This window comes from Schistocerca serialis, chromosome 5 (genome assembly GCF_023864345.2).
Source record: "Schistocerca serialis cubense isolate TAMUIC-IGC-003099 chromosome 5, iqSchSeri2.2, whole genome shotgun sequence".
Lineage (NCBI taxonomy): Eukaryota > Metazoa > Arthropoda > Insecta > Orthoptera > Acrididae > Schistocerca > Schistocerca serialis.
Window position 1 is genome coordinate 402,950,116 of NC_064642.1, and position 14,542 is coordinate 402,964,657.

Genomic DNA, 14,542 nt, shown 5'->3' on the forward strand with positions numbered 1-14,542 from the left:
TTTCGGTTCCCATTGGAGAGGCACGTCCTTTCGTCAACTAATCACACGGTTTTGCGGTGCGGTCGCAAAACACAGACACTAAACTTATTACAGTGAACAGAGACGTCAATGAACGAACGGACAGATCATAACTTTGCGAAAATAAAGAAAGCAAAATTTTCAGTCGAGGGCAGATTTGAACCAAGGACCTCTCGTTCAGCAGCTGTTCATGCTAACTACGGGACCACGGCGCTCCTCGCCTCACATTGCCCTTAATATTGCCTATCTTACGCATGGATGACCCAGTTTGTATATTTTGCTTATTTTTTCATAGTTTCACACAACTTCTTCCTGTTTTCTCGATTGATCTGTGTTCAGTTTTTCAAGGCCTATCCACTGTGCCAACTTATAACTAAATCTGAGGGGGGTGCGATGGGGAGGGGGGAGAATGCATTGTACAAAGATCACATGACTGAAAATACAGATCCATTTGAAGTGAGGAAGATGATGAAATTGGTATTGAGTGTTGCTGTCATTTTTGGCTGCAACCACTGCTACACGCCTCGGCATTGAATCGGAGAGACCCTGTATGTGTTGTTCGGGCATACCAGTCCATGCTACTTTGAGATATTGGCAAAGTTGATCTGGTTTAGCAGCGGGTGATGTATCCCAAGCCAGTTGTTCTGCAATCATCAACCAGACATTTTCAATATATGAGAGGCTGGGAGAACAGGAATGCAAGGCAGCGATGGAATCCAATGGGCAACGAAGAGGTCTTGAACATTGCCTGCCATGTGTGATCATGCATTATCCTGTTGTAATGTGGCCATCGGCACTTCTTGAAGATGTGAGAATGAAAGGCACCAACACTTCAGGGATGTAATGCTAGCTGTTAGTGTACCGGCAGTGCAAACAAGGGAGGTGGGGGGTGGAAGTGGAATCCAATACCACCCCAAACCATATACAAGGTGCAGGACCAGTGTGGTGAAGTGTAATGCAACAGTTCAACAATCTCTCACCATGGTGTCTCCAGACTCTAACCTGACCATTATGATGGTGCAGGCAGAATTGGGATTTGTCAGTAAAAACAGTGTCATTGCATTTGGTTGGCAATGGCTGTCATTCACTGCACCATTGCTGGTGCAAATGCCTGTGGCATTGACTCAGTGGTGAACACAGCAATGGATGCCTAGCGAACAGTCCACTCTGCTGTAAACCGTATCAAATACCACGTGTGGACACTGCTTGTAGCGCAACAGATGAAGTTTGTTGTGGTATGGTTCATGATGTGGAAGAGCGATCCGTTCCTGCCGCCCGCGCAATATGCCTGTCATCACCTGCAGTGGTGCACCAAGGTGGGTTCAATCAGTCCTGTTGGTCTGTTGTTCCCTCCTGCATCCAGCAATTAAAAACACCCGTATTTTATCTAGAAATGCATTCAAAGATTAAAGAGAAACTGATCAATGATCCTGCTATTGATGGTCTTCGCGTGATAGGCATTGTTTTGCAGGTGTATCACACATTTTAGATCAGGAATATTTTTCCACATAATACTTATTATATCTTCAAATATGTGAAAGACGTATGGCAAATGTGGAAGAAAAAAATATTTGGTAAAATAACTTTTGTCCCTTTAAAAAAATGGTTAATAGTGTGGTACTGTGTCATTAGAGGTAGATATAGATAAAGGATGGTTTTTAGAGAAGGATTCATAGAATTTACAAATATATTCTAGTTGTACAGTGCCTTTATTTATATTTTTTTACGAAAAATGGAGTTTGTGAGGTTTTCTCATTGTATACGTGTCAAATATTTACAAGAATCTCTTGTAATAACTGTCTGATAGATATTTAAACATGAACCATATTTTTTGTAACAGTACAGGTAAAATAGTCTTAAAATATATATTTCATTTAATTCAATAACATTATCACCAAAAAATTTTGCCATCAGTTCCGTGTCTCTAAACTGCACCCACTTGGTTCAGAAACATGGCTAGAACTGACGGTTAACAGGTCATTGAATCTTGTCAGTTGGTGTACGCTTATTGATTTAGGCAAGACTTACATATATCTTATAGCACATATGACTAGTTTATGTAAATGAATAATGATCATGCAGTAAAATGGTGTATACAAAATTCTTCATATAAATATCAAAGAGTATGGTGAAAAATGGCATCATAGTTATCATCACACAAACAAACAGGAATCACACTCTTGGAACTGTGTTCAAAAAGCAAACATCACAACAGTCAAATCACAACACAGGCATAGGTGCACTTATCAAACAAAGTTGACTAGTTCCATTATTTGGTTCTTTGAGAGAAATATTCACTTCACTCTGTATCATCCTCATCAGCTGCATCAACATAATTGTAATTAATTGTCTCAGGAGCAGCATCGGCAGTTGCATTGGCAGCAGCATTGGCATCATTAGAGTCATCACCTGGTGTGTCTGTAATAAGTTGTGCAAGTTACAAAGCAGAAAATATAGACACATTTGCATTTACATTCATTCCATATTTGTATATATGTAACCTGTATTAAGTCACACGAACGAATAAAACAAGTTTGAAAGGTATGGTTCCATTTATAGCACATCCAAAAGATGAAACTGAATCTGATGATACAGTATAATCTGTGTCTGCTGTTACCAGCATACTTTTTATCAAGTAAACTCTATCAAGTTACTAATAGTTCTTGCAGTTCACTTATGGTATGATTTTAAATGGCACTCAGCAAGAATTGAGTTACTTGGTTGCTGAATGCAGTAACTGAGAATAGCAGCAGGTTACAACTGGTGCGTAAACACCATTGACTGACTACTAAGAAATACATACTCTACAGAAATTACCAGAAGCAACAGCTCACAAAAAAGTGGTAATTCACTGTTGTGCTGACATTGGTAGTAAAGCATTAACCTACAATACTGATTTCTAGGAGATCACTGCAGCTGTCTTTGCAATCTGTCACTAACTCAAGGCATATTTTTAGGAGATTTAAACTTGCAATAATTGCGGTCATTTATAAAAACCACGAAAAAACAAATCACTTCTAATACATCCAGTTCATTGAGCCCAGTCTTCTCCAAACCATTTGATAAAGTGACCTATGTAGCAAACAGACTTCATATTCTGAACAGAGCTTGTTCACTATCTTCCACTGGAGAGAAATTCATATGTTACTCATAAATTAAATTCTGATAGGGAGAAACAAGAAAAATTATCACTTGGTATAGTTTGTGGCTTCACTAAGGCCCTCAAATGTGTGGACTAAAAAAAGTGTCCACACAGCCATCTGTTCCACCTTTATATAGCACTTGCAGGTGGCACTACTTGTGCTGCACTGAAATGGTGATATATATATATATATATATCTAAAAACAAAGATGATGTGACTTACCAAACGAAAGTGCTGGCACGTCGATAGACACACAAACATACACACAAAATTTTAGCTTTCGCAACCAACGGTTGCTTCGTCAGGAAAGAGGGAAGGAGAGGGAAATAACGAAAGGATGTGGGTTTTAAGGGAGAGGGTAAGGAGTCATTCCAATCCCGGGAGCGGAAAGACATATCCATCCACACATATACAGACACAAGCAGACATATTCAAAGGCAAAGAGTTTGGGCAGAGATGTCAGTCGAGGCGGAAGTGCAGGGGCAAAGATGTTGTTGAATGACAGGTGAGGTATGAGTGGCGGCAACTTGAAATTAGCGGAGATTGAGGCCTGGTGGATAACGGGAAGAGAGGATATATTGAAGAGCAAGTTCCCATCTCCGGAGTTCTGATAGGTTGGTGTTAGTGGGAAGTATCCAGATAACCCGGACGGTGTAACACTGTGCCAAGATGTGCTGGCCGTGCACCAAGGCATGTTTAGCCACAGGGTGATCCTCATTACCAACAAACACTGTCTGCCTGTGTCCATTCATGCGAATGGACAGTTTATTGCTGGTCATTCCCACATAGAATGCGTCACAGTGTAGGCAGGTCAGTTGGTAAATCACGTGGGTGCTTTCACACGTGGCTCTGCCTTTGATCGTGTACACCTTCCGGGTTACAGGATTGGAGTAGGTGGTGGTGGGAGGGTGCATGGATAGGTTTTACACCGGGGGCGGTTACAAGGGTAGGCGTCAGAGGGTAGGGAAGGTGGTTTGGGGATTTCATAGGGATGAACTAAGAGGTCAGGTCATTACCTTAGCCAGCTTCATCCTGACCCACAACTTCTTCACTTTTGAAGGCCAGATATACCAACAATCAAAGGGAACAGCCATGGTGTACCAGGATGGCCCCCTCGTACGCCAACCTATTCATGGGTCGCTTAGAGGAAGCCTTCTTGGTTACCCAGGCCTGCCAACCCAAAGTTTGGTACAGGTTTATTGATGACATCTTCATGATCTGGACTCACAGTGAAGAACAACTCCAGAATTTCCTCTCCAACCTCAACTCCTTTGGTTCCATCAGATTCACCTGGTCCCACTCCAAATCCCATGCCACTTTCCTTGACGTTGACCTCCATCTGTCCAATGGCCAGCTTCACACGTCCGTCCACATCAAACCCACCAACAAGCAACAGTACCTCCATTATGACAGCTGCCACCCATTCCACCCAAACGGTCCCTTCCCTACAGCCTAGGTCTTCGTGGCAAACAAATCTGCTCCAGTCCGGAATCCCTGAACCATTACACCAACAATCTGACAACAGCTTTCGCATCCCGCAACTACCCTCCCGACCTGGTACAGAAGCAAATAACCAGAGCCACTTCCTCATCCCCTCAAACCCAGAACCTCCCACAGAAGAACCACAAAAGTGCCCCACTTGTGACAGGATACTTTCTGGGACTGGATCAGACTCTGATGTGGCACTCCAGCAGGGATACGACTTCCTCAAATCCTGCCCAGAAATGAGATCCATCCTTCATGAAATCCTCCCCACTCCACCAAGAGTGTCTTTCCGCCGTCCACCTAACCTTTGTAACCTCTTAGTTCATCCCTATGAAATCCCCAAACCACCTTCGCTACCCTCTGGCTCCTACCCTTGTAACTGCCCCCGGTGTAAAACCTGTCCCATGCACCTTCCCACCACCACCTACTCCAGTCCTGTAACACGGAAGGTGTACACGATCAAAGGCAGAGCCACGTGTGAAAGCACCCACGTGATTTACCAACTGACCTGCCTACACTGTGACGCATTCTATGTGGGAATGACCAGCAACAAACTGTCCATTCGTATGAATGGACACAGGCAGACAGTGTTTGTTGCTAATGAGGATCACCCTGTGGCTAAACATGCCTTGGTGCACGGCCAGCACATCTTGGCACAGTGTTCCACCATCCGGGTTATCTGGATACTTCCCACCAACACCAACCTACCCGAACTCCAGAGATGGGAACTTGCACTTCAATATATCCTCTCTTCCCGTTATCCACCAGGCCCCCATCTCCGCTAATTTCAAGTTGCCGCCACTCATACCTCACCTGTCATTCAACAACATCTTTGCCCCTGCACTTCCGCCTCGACTGACATCTCTGCCCAAACTCTTTGCCTTTGAATATGTCTGCTTGTGTCTGTATATGTGTGGATGGATATGTGTGTGTGTGCGCGAGTGTATACCCGTCCTTTTTTCCCCCTAAGGTAAGTCTTTCCGCTCCCGGAGTTGGAATGACTCCTTACCCTCTCTCTTAAAACCCACATCCTTTCGTCTTTCCCTCTCCTTCCCTCTTTCCTGATGAGGCAACAGTTTGTTGCGAAAGCTTGAATTTTGTGTGTACGTTTGTGTTTGCTTGTGTGTCTGTCGACCTGCCAGCACTTTCATTTGGTAAGTCACATCATCTTTGTTTTTAGATATATTTTTCCTACGTGGAATGTTTCCCTCTATTATATATAAAAAAACAAAGATGATGAGACTTACCAAACAAAAGCGCTGGCAGGTCGATAGACACATAAACAAACACAAACATACACACAAAATTCAAGCTTTCGCATCAAATGGTTGCTTCATCAGGAAAGAGGGAAGGAGAGGGAAAGACGAAAGAATGTGGGTTTTAAGGGAGAGGGTAAGGAGTCATTCCAATCCCGGGAGCGGAAAGACTTACCTTAGGGGGAAAAAAGGACAGGTATACACTCGTGCACACACACACACACACACATATATGCATCCGCATATGCACAGACACAAGCAGCCACTTGTAAAGGCAAAGAGTTTGGGCATAGATGTCAGTCGAGGCAGAAGTAAAGAGGCAAAGATGTTGTTGAAAGACAGGTGAGGTATGAGTGGCGGCAACTTGAAATTAGCAGAGGTTGAGGCCTGGCGGATAACGAGAAGAGAGGATATACTGAAGGGCAAGTTCCCATCTCCGGAGTTCTGACAGGGTGGTGTTAGTGGGAAGTATCCAGATAACCCGGACGGTGTAACACTGTGCCAAGATGTGCTCGCCGTGCACCAAGGCATGTTTAGCCACAGGGTGATCCTCATTACCAACAAACACTGTCTGCCTGTGTCCACACACAAACACAAGGGTTGAATGAAAAGTAATGTCTCCACCTTCATTAATTGAGTTTGGATGGGAATGTTTTAATAAATCAAGTTCAGAATTCCTTAGAATGTGATATTTAATTAACAGTATTCACTTTGCCACATAATCACCAGCCAATTGGATACATTTCTGCCAATAATGAACAAGTTTTCTGAAGTCGACACACTGTTTACACAACCACAATCTCTCAGTTCTCTCAATGTCTTCACCAGAATGATGACCCTCCCTGCAGATTGTCTTTCTTTTCAGGAACAGATGGAATTCAGATGGTGCTAAATCTCGACTGTATGGAGGATGCCGTACGGTGGTGAGATTCAGTCTCTGAAGTTCTGCTGTGGTGCCACGTGAAGTGTGTGGTTTGGCATTGTCATGCTGCAGGAAAACATTTCCCTTTTCCTTTTGGACTGTCGTTAGCTGTTGTTTCAGTGTGATGTAATGCTCTGTATTTATTGTTGTTCCGCGATCAAGGAAATTAAAATGGATAACATCATCTGCCTCCCAAAACACTGTGGCCACTATTTTTCCAGGTGAGGGCTGCGTCTTGAATTTCTTTTTCTGGGGTGACTCTTTGTATCGATATCCCAAAGACCGATGTTTTGTCTCCGGGTCATAATGGTGTACCACATTTTGTCTCCTGTCACAATTGAATGGAGAAAGGTGTCACCTTCAGTCTCATAATGCGAGAGGAGTTCCTGGCAAATTTCAAGTCTGTGCACTTTCATTTCAGGAGTCAGCATCCGGGGTACACATCGTGCACAGATCTTCCGATAGCCAAGCAAAGCCACAATGCGACCCACACATTCTTGTGAAATGCTGATTGTGCTTGCAGTTTCTCTCTGAGTGATACGACAATCATCCTGAATCAATCTATCAACAGTTTGCTTCTGAAAATCGGGGGTTGATGTCACAGAATGACCAACTCTTTGTTTTTCACGCAGGGCAGATGTCCCCGTATCAACATCTTTAAACTTACTCACCTCAACACAATCACCATAAACTGCTTTCATTCTCTGATGAATCTCCTTTGAAGTGACACCTTCTGCTGTCAAGAAATCAATGGCTACATGTCACTTAAATCGCACTGACTCACCGTCTGCACAGTATTCCATACTTTACACTGTGACAACACAACCATTCAATGCTAAGGCTTCCCGCCAACTGGAACTGTACAGAAGAGGCTCCGAAACAAGCCCGTACCTACTGCATACCAATGCTGCCAACTGTTGAAGAGTTATGAAGGTGGAGGCATTACTTTTCAGCCAACCCTCGTATATTCATTCCATAAGTTATGATGAATAGAATAATCAATATATATGGGATCAGAATGAGATTTTCACTCTTCAGCAGAGTGTGCGCTGATGTGAAACTTCCTAGCAGATTAGAACTGTGTGCCAGACCCAAACACGAACTTGGGACCTTTGCCTTTTGTGGGCAAGTGCTCTACCAACTGAGCAACCCAAGCCCAACTCACAACCCATCCTCACAGCTTCAATTCTTCCAGTACCTCCTACCTTCCAAACTTCACAGAAGCTCTTCTGTGAACCTTGCAGAAATAGAACTCCTGGAAGAAAGAATATTGCAGAGACAAGACTTAGCCACAGCCTGGGGGATGTTTCCAGAATGAGATTTTCACTCTGCAGTGGAGTGTGCAGTGATATGAAGCTTCGTGGCAGATTAAAACTGTGTGCTGGACCGAGACTCGAACTTGCAACCACAGTTTTAATCTGCCAGGAAGTTTCACATATTGCATGTTATACAGTTTATCTTACATTTGGCTCATTGTCTCATTACTGAAATAATTGACAACGGAATAGTTTCTTATTACATAAATCTAAAGAGGGAATATCTGTGGTGAAATCTTTCTGCAACACACTGCAATCTCTAAGCTACAAGTATATACAATAGGCTAGACATTAAACAAAAAGGAAGGTTTATATAAAGGAAGAGACCAATTTTGACACACTATCTGAAACCTCAGCTAGGCATTATGTAAGGTTGATATGAACAGTGCAGTGTTTTATTTAGCATTGTCATCATATTCATTTATCTTCATCTGCACTGAACTTCAGTTTACTCAGCAATTTGCAGGGACCTACAGGTTAACGCAGAATTCAAATTGCAGTGAAACTTTTCATTCTTGTGCAATTGTATTTCCAGAAGTTAAAGTTGTCAAGGCATAAAGTCCTGAGGCCAACCACATCTTTGAACTCGTAGTCTCACTCATACTTGTTGAGGCTTCATGCCACATTCCAGAATGAAATTTCCAGTCTGCGGAAGTGTGTATGTGAAAGTAAACGTCCTCGGCATTAAAACTGTGTTGGACTGTGGCTGAAACCCATACACTTCCTACCAACTGAGGCAACCAAGCATACAGCTTCAGTCTTGCAGTAACTCTGTCCTACTCGCACCCTAAACAGGGTAGCTGATTTACTTATCATCATATCCTTGCCTGTAACCCTGTCTGAAGTAAGACAAGTACATTTTTATTACAGAGATATGCTCAAAGAGTGAATATAATTTTATTCTTGTTTTGAGGCAGAATCTGGAGTTTCTTTTAGAATCAAGTCAACATGTTTTAAAAATGTATTTTCAGATATTCATGAGAAGCACTCGCGCATGCTTACGTCTCAGTTTAGCACATCTTTCATAGCGCAGTAAAGTAAGAATAATTTGCTCTCATCAAATGATCTACACCAACTCTCCCAATTTTTTTATGTCATCCAAGTATTTATTCTGTCTTTTCAGTTTCGTTCACTCTGTATAAGCACTACCAAATTGCTCGAGCTTAGTCTCAAATGAAACAGGTTAACATTACAGAAATTTAAATTCCATTCATTGTGTCCAATGGTTTCATTCTGTCCAGACTTCTATCTTGGGTGTGTTTACAATCTAGATACTTCTTTCTGATTTTCTCTGTAGGTTTTATGAGCAAGTCTTCAGGGTCCACAAGCAGCAGTATTAAAATCGTATTTGTGTGTTTCTTCCAGTTTATGTATTTTGTATTTATTATTGTCCTGTCTGGACTTTCACGTGTTTGAATACCAGACAGTTAAGAAGGTATCTCCTGTCATTCAGGAAATAAAAGATTTGTCAGTAAACACCAAAACAATACTTGGTGAAGTGTTTGATTCACATGAATTTCAGATGCTAACAATCATGCAATACATAGGGTACAAAAGTCTGTCCTGAATAAGTGAAAGCAGAATTTTTTTTACATAGAATGATTGGATAACACTTATACAAGTTGAGAAGTAGAAACAGCTCACCATATATTATCAAGCTGCTGGCACTCATTATTTTAGCTTCTTATTGCCACAGATAATTTATGCTGGTTGCATTCCAGTAAAGCAGCTCTCTAAAGCGTTCTTTCTTTTTTTTTTTTTTTACCTTCAGCCTCACTGGGCTGCATGTTTCTTTTTGTTTTCAGTTACATTGTTTACATCACTAGTTGAACATTATGCACTTGGAATTAACTGTACTTTCTTTCAAACAGGTTTTGTCGACACTCAAAAGATTTTCTTCACATTTCCATAATGTCTTAATCTGAGAATATCTTGGGATACAGCTATGCAAATTCTTCAGAAACCACAAATACTTAGACAGCTAAACCTCCAGTCATTTTCAAGGCATGGACTTCTCACCCAAGGACCAATAAGAAGCCATGCACAAAGAAAAATAGGCCACACATAATCAACACTAATGCCATGAAGTAAATGCTTACAACATGTAGAGAAACTAAACACTGGCAGACTGATGAAAGTGTGTTGCTCACTTAAACTTTGTACTTTTTCACTAGATAAAAATGGATCCCATGTAGAATTCAAACAAAAACCTTTCATCACTATTTATAAGGCCATATGCTAGTAAATTGTCATTACAACACTATCCCAATAGTCGGTAGTGGAGGACAAAATATTCATGTTATACTTCATGCAGTGACCACTGCTGATGCTGTGTCCAGCATTTGCTGATTTGCTTTGTTGTTATGGTCTTAAATGTTCATGACCAATATTTGCCAAGCTGTACTGCAAGGGAACTGGTAGACACATGTGCCTTGCAGGAACCTAATTCGTCTTCCACAGACCCTCAAAGTCCAGAACTTGGGGGAAGGTTGAAAACACATTTCTTGCAGACGTGAAAAGTAGGGCAGAGGAGCCACTGACACAGGAGCTTTCTCCTCACTCCTCTGAACTTAAGCAATTCAGTAGAATCATTGAAGACTGTCTAAATATCTTATGTTCTACACAACAAACTAGTTACTGTAGTGAGAATTTATTAGTAATCTCTCTGCCTCAATGGAGTGTCATTCACAACCACGGAAATAACTTTGGTTGTACCTCTGGGAAAGTGGTAGATCTAGACTCTGCAAGTCAGCATAAGGTGTAACAGAGGGTACATGATGGATTAGGATTAGGATCATCATCAATGTCGTCGTCATCATCATCATCATCATCATCATCATCATCATCATCATCTCACCTCACCCCTTCCCAAGACCATCTCGGTCCACACCATTCACAGAAGGTGTGTGAAAAGAAAAGTTATATACTATTTAACTAATTGTATGCTGAAGGTTGGCTTTCAGAACTCAAAATCACATTTTTTGTGATTTAAAGCAGATGTTTTTCCTTTCATATTTTACATATATTATTTTATTCTGTCATTGAGACAATGACAATGTAACTGGATTCAACCACATATTGGTCATCTTAAATGTTATTTGCACATGGTGCTCACAATGTGTTGTCATTAAAGTATGCTGTGATGTGTGCATTTGGAATTTGTGTAGCTGAAACATGTTAAGTTTTGAAATATTAGTGTGATTATGTAAGTAACACAATGAAAGAATACAACAGTGTTAAAAGAATACCATTTTCTCCAAAGTAAAAAGGTTTTAGTGACACTCTGTACATGTAGGCATTTCTCTAATTTTACTCTTGAGGTCATGTATATCACATACAAGTGGTCATATATTGGTATATGACATCTCAGAATTTTCACAGTTCAGCTCTCAAGGATACACAATATCTTTATTGTATAGCATTCATGTAATGCTCTCACACTATCTAAACTAACCCATGATGAAGCACATAGCTTTTAGCCGTTAATCCAATTCAGTCATAGACTAACAGTACAGAAGTAACTAACAGTACAATACTGCATCTTTTCCTTTAATCCAATTTTCTGAACATTATATACTCACTAATAATATTCTACTGACTACAATCTTCTAGATCCCGTAAGCAAATATGTATCGCAGAATTTCATTTAACCAATGCAGGTGACTCAACTGTCAATAGAGCACTCAAGCAACATCATTATGAAGTAAACTTCCATAACTCAGCAACTTCACAAATAACTGCACATATTCCGTTCAACTTGCTAACATATAAATAAATTCTGCAAATTCCACTTGTATGTGATGAACATGACATCAAGAGTAAAGTTAGAGAAATGCCTACATGTACAGAGTGTCACTGAAACCTTTATACTCTGGAGAAAACAATATTCTGTTAACACTGTTGTATTCTTTCACTGTGTTACTTACATAATCCCACTCATATTTCAAAACGTAACTTACCAGAATGGATATTGTATTGGAAAGAGGTTACAAGATGAACATTAACAAAAGTAAAACAGGCATAATGGGATGTTGTGCTTTTTGAGCAACAACATAACTGATGAGGGCCTAAGCAGACAGGATATAAAATGTGGACTATATATATGTTGTTGCTCAAAAAGCACAACATCCCATTATGCCTGTTTTACTTTTGTTAATGTTCATCTTGTACCCTCTTTCCAATAAAATATCCATTCCCTTCAACTGCTTTTCCAAGTTCTTTTCTGTCACTGACAGAATTACAATGTCATCAATAAACCACAATTTTTATTTTTGTTTATTTAACTTCCACATTTTTCTTTGATTTCCTATACTGCTTGTTCAATATACAGACTGAGTAACATCATGGAGACGCTGCAACCCTGTTTGCTCCTTTCTCAACTACTGATTCTCTTTCGTACCCTTTGATTCTTTAACTGCAGTCTTGTTTCTGTACATGTTGTAGATAACTTTCTGCTCCCTTTATTTTATCCCCACTGCCTTAATAATTTCAAAGAATGTATTCCAGCAAACATTTTTGAAAGCTTTTTATAAAACTATAAATAATATAAAAACAGGTTAACCTTTCTTAAACCTGTCTTCTAAGATAAGTCGTAGGATCAGTATTGACCTTACATCTTCCTGCGTTTCTCTGGAACGCAAAATCATCTTTCCCAAAGGCAACACATGTCAGTTTGTCTACTCTTCTGTACATGGTTGGTGTCAGTATTTTTACAACCATGACTCATTAAACACATTATGTGGTATTTGCACTTGTCAGCACCTGCCTTCTTTAGAATTTAAATTACTACATTCTTCTTGTAGTCTGAAGGTATTTTGCCTGTTTCACATAACTTGCACACCAAGTGAAATAATAATGTCATGGTCTGTTCTCCCAGCAATCTCAATAATTCTGAGGGAATGCTCTACTTCAGGTGCATTGTTTTGATTTACATCTTACAGTTCTCTGTCAAATTCTTTTCATCATATCACACCTCTATCTCATCTTCTTCTTTTCTTTCCATAATCTTGTCTTCAAATTTGTTCACTTTGTACAGCTCTTCTGTACAGTCCTCCCATCTTTCAGGCTTTCATTCTTTGTTTAGTGCTGACTTGTCATCTGAGGTCTTTATACTCATTCAGGTGCTTCTTTAATTCTCATATATGTAGCATCTGTTTATCCAGTATTCATGATTGGTTCTATAGCTTTGCATTTCTTTTCCAGCTGTTACTGCTTTGCAATTTTTTATTTCCTGTCAGTCTCATTCTTCTGACATACATGTCTATCTTTCACCTACTACATTTGCTAGGTTTGATCATTTCACGCCTTATGTGTTAGCCAGTTCGGGTTTGCCTGTTTGATAATGTGCTGCCTTCACTGCTTAATCTCTCAATGATCTCCATTGATCTCTATTGTACTCCTTTCCAGTGGCAGCTGACTTGTGCAAAATTTTAGTCAATGTGCTCCAGTGTGGCAGCTTGTAGCCTTTTGACTTACAAAGGTAGTAATTGTAAATAAATTCAATATATTAATTTTTATGTATATAAACTGAACTGTTTAAATGTATTTAAATTTTATAATTAATAGTTTAAAATGGCAGGTGGTGGTGGTGGGGGGGAGGGGGGGGGGGAGAGAAACCGAGCCAATGAATTGCCAGTCCGTGCACAAGACCATTCGGCTATGTTGCAGTCGTGCCAACTGCTCCTCAAAAATCCCTCATACTCTACACTTGCACAATATATTACTCATAATTTCAATGAAAAATACTGACCTGGTGCTGTGAGCCACATTGTACTCACAGTGTCGGAAGGGATAACATCGCATCAGAGAATGCACAGACAAAAACATACAGCTGCATCCCTTCTCTGAGTTGACTCTAGCATGGCTGACCACAATTTCAACACACTACACTGGTTTCTACTTATTGCGGAGAGAGCACTACAAAACATGTTTTTGTCCATTTTATTTGCATACCAGCACACACTTAAACAGAAATGACATAACTTTAGTGCATTTCCCAACTTGCATTCAAAGATAAATGGCACAATTTTAGTTGGATATTTACAACATATTGGAGTGCAGTAATACATGATAACCAGCCACCACTGCTCCTTTCCTTGCTTCAATCATCTGTTGCCCAATGCTCTCTTTGAAGTTCAGAACATCTATTCTTTCAAATTATCCATACATCTCCACAATTTTCCTTTTAATTTGTAGTCCTTAACTGATTAATTATGGTTCAAATCTGCATCTGGAAATGTTTTGCAGTTAAAGTTTATTTTAAGGTCTCTCGCAGCCTTCTCTCATGAGTCTTAAACCAAGTTTCTATAATGATTAAATTATGCTCTGTGCAAAATTCTGAAAGAAACTTAACCTTCCATTCATTTCTCCAGTCAATTAATTTTTTTATTGCATCATACGTAC

At 40.3% G+C, this 14,542-nt stretch overlaps 1 protein-coding gene across 1 annotated transcript in view; it reads right to left on the reverse strand.

The window, feature by feature from the left end:
- Positions 1 to 1,708: 1,708 nt before the first annotated feature.
- The window catches only part of LOC126481046 (trimeric intracellular cation channel type 1B.1), a 54,011-nt gene continuing 41,177 nt past the window's right edge, over positions 1,709 to 14,542 (reverse strand). Inside the window, exon 8 of the mRNA XM_050104528.1 lies at positions 1,709 to 2,436. The gene's annotated coding sequence lies outside the window, so the exon portion shown is untranslated. The remainder of the gene's footprint in view (positions 2,437 to 14,542) is intronic.